The sequence below is a fragment of the Furipterus horrens genome, unplaced genomic scaffold, assembly GCF_987537825.1.
Source record: "Furipterus horrens unplaced genomic scaffold, mFurHor1.1.pri manual_scaffold_6, whole genome shotgun sequence".
In the NCBI taxonomy this organism is placed as follows: domain Eukaryota; kingdom Metazoa; phylum Chordata; class Mammalia; order Chiroptera; family Furipteridae; genus Furipterus; species Furipterus horrens.
The window spans coordinates 67,928,065-67,931,261 of NW_028327176.1; the positions used below are offsets into that span (position 1 = coordinate 67,928,065).

Here is a 3,197-nt window from a genome sequence, read left to right on the forward strand (position 1 = left end):
GCTTTTACCATTCCTGGATTTTTGCATTAGACTCCTGACACTCTTATCCACAACTGCATTGCTGGGCATCTGCCTCCTGCTGTCAGGTAAAGCCTCTCTAACCAGTACCCGATTACCAAGTTCCTTGCTATATATGCTCAGTAGCTGCAAATTGACACATTCATGTCCCAGGCATATGTTAAAACTCTCTTTAATAAAGTGATCTTTCTATAGTTTATTCTGTCAGAATTATTTTACTCATGTACTACTAAGAATACCACTTGCTCCCTTACTTTTCTTTACATAGAGTAAACTCATCCTTTTTCTGTATATATCCATATTCTAGCCATTCTTCAAAGATAGTTCAGCTACTTCTTTGTGAAGCTTTCCTTGACTATAAAAATTGATCTCTCCTCCAAATCACAGTGATTCCAGCTGACATCAGTGTTTCCCAGACATGAATAATGTATATAACCATTTACAGGGGAAAAATAAAAAATAAATCCCACTTCTGTGAGTTAAAAATAGCAGCAAACCTTTTGAGTGGTGACATGATCAGAGAAGGGGGCAATTTGAACAACATGATTTATATTCTTTAGCAGGGAGTTATCCATATCATTTTGCATATGATCTTTTAAACATAATTTCTGAAGGTTTATTTAACTCACATTTATATAAGGTATTTCTGTCTGATCTTTCCAATTGAATTATAAGCTCATTGAGTTCAGAGACCTTATTACCTTACCTGTGTACAAATAGGCAGGAAGCATTTCTTTCTATTTTCATTGTTGCCTGTTTGTTCATGTGATAAAATGATGGTGCTTGTATGATTTGGCGTTACTAAAAATGGTTAAATTGAGTAAGCAGTGCCAACTAATGGAAATTATGATTCTAAAAGCATACACCAGGTGGGGTATATGATACCTTTTGGTATACACCAAATAATTGAAATAATTTCAGAAATTTGAATAATTAATCAACAGCAGACTACCCTGGGATTAACTACTGTGCCATCTTAAAAGTAGCCTTGAGCACACGGGATCTTCCAATATGGCGGCGGCAGCGCTGCGGAGAGGCTGGTGTTGTTGCCCGCGGAGATGCCTTGGCAGTGGAGTCCAGTTTCTGTCCAGCCACAACCTAGTGCCCCTACCCCGCGGTACCTATCAGATACGCCGGCCAGATGGAGAGCTGCCCCTGTCCAAATCCTATTCTTCTGGAAACAGAAAAGGCTTTCTCTCGGGCTTGCTAGATAATATCAAGCAAGAATTAGCCAAAAACAAAGAAATGAAAGAAAGTATAAAAAAATTCTGAGATGAGGCTCGGAAGTTGGAAGAGTCAGATGCACTCCAGGAAGCCAGAAAGAAATATAAAACCATTGAATCCGAAACCGTGCGGACAAGCGAGGTGATCAAGAAGAAGTTGGGGGCTATCACTGGCACTGTGAAGGAGAGTCTTGACGAAGTCAGTAAAAGCGACCTCGGCCGGAAAATCAAGGAGGGTGTGGAAGAAGCAGCCAAGACCGCCAAGCAGTCAGCTGAGTCCATGTCCAAGGGTGGGGCCTTCAAAGCTCTCTCCCAGGGGGTGGAGTCGGTGAAAAAGGAGATTGACGAAAGTGTCCTGGGCCAGACTGGGCCCTACCGCAGGCCTGAACGGCTCAGGAAAAGGAAGGAGTTTGCTGGAGAGAAGTTCAAGGAAGAGAAAGTGTTTGAGCCCAATGAGGAGGCCCTGAAGGTTGTGCTGCACAAGGACTCCAAGTGGTACCAGCAGTGGAAGGACTTTAGGGACAACAATGTGGTGTTCAGCCGATTCTTCGAGGTGAAGATGAAGTATGATGAGAGTGACAACACGTTCGTTCATCCGAGCCTCCCGAGCCCTGACGGACAAGATCACAGACTTGCTGGGGGGCTTGTTCTCAAAGACAGAGATGTCGGAGGTGCTCACGGAGATCCTGCGTGTGGACCCTGCCTTTGACAAGGAGCAGTTTCTGCGGCAGTGTGAGAATGACATCATCCCCAACATCCTGGAGGCCATGATTTCTGGAGAGCTTGACATTCTCAAAGACTGGTGCTATGAAGCTACCTACAGCCAGCTGGCCCACCCGATCCAGCAGGCCAAGGCGCTGGGCCTCCAGTTCCACTCCCGTATCTTGGACATTGACAATGTCGATTTGGCCATGGGCAAAATGATGGAGCCAGAGCCCGTGCTGATCGTCACCTTCCACGCACAGCTGGTGATGGTGATCAAGAACCCCAAAGGCGAGGTGGTCGAGGGCGACCCGGACAAGGTGCTGCGCATGCTGTACGTGTGGGCCCTGTGCCGCGACCAGGAGGAGCTCAACCCATATGCGGCCTGGCGGCTCCTGGACATCTCTGCTTCCAGCACAGAGCAAGTCCTCTGAGCCCGGCAGCCTTGACGGGGGCTCTGGCCTGTGTCATCACAGGGCAGCTGCACGGAATGGGACTGATGTCCACCTGTGGCAGTGGACCTCTGGGGGCAAGGCTGTCGGCTTGGTCCACTCTCCGCCATGGTGGCTGCAGAACCAGCCGGATGGGGAGGGGCCAGGGACTGTGGAGGGCTGCTCCCTACAGTGCTGCTCAGGGGCTGGTGGCAGGCAGGTCACCAAGGCACACAGGTGAGACAGTGCCAAGAGGCTAAGACGTCTCTGGAGATGAGGTGGTGGGGCCCGCTGGCCACATCAGCCAGCCGTTTTAGCTCTATTTAAAAAAAAAAAGAATAGTGCCCTTATTATCCTGTATGTATGCCTGAGATTTGGAAGTGATAATAAAACACCAAAGTGCATAAAGCAAAAAAAAAAAAAAAAAAAAAAGTAGCTTTGAAATTAGACTTCTATCAGATATATGAAGATACACAGATAATAAAAATTATTTCAACATAATTGTAAAGCATAACTATGCAGCCAAAAGTAGGCATCAACCATATACTATTCTGCACTAAGCGAAGTCTTGATTTTGACTTTTTCTGCATTCTCTCTTCTATCCCACTTTATCTTATAACCATCTGATTTCACTTCAAGCTTTACATTCCTAAAACTCTGATGAAAAAAATTTCCCAAGAAACAACTAATTATGTCTTGCTTCTAGCTGTCTGACACCTTTCTAGGTGACACTAGATTACACTTGTCTAGATCCCCAGGTTCAAAACCCTTTGTTGGTCTCCTCTGGGAGTGTGCGGTCTCTCTTGTCCTATGCTCAGCTACT

General features: G+C 45.9%; 1 pseudogene; it reads left to right on the forward strand.

The window, feature by feature from the left end:
• The first annotated feature begins 1,017 nt into the window (after positions 1 to 1,017).
• LOC150006390 (mitochondrial import inner membrane translocase subunit TIM44 pseudogene) lies at positions 1,018 to 2,686 on the forward strand (annotated as a pseudogene).
• The last annotated feature ends 511 nt before the right edge of the window (positions 2,687 to 3,197 follow it).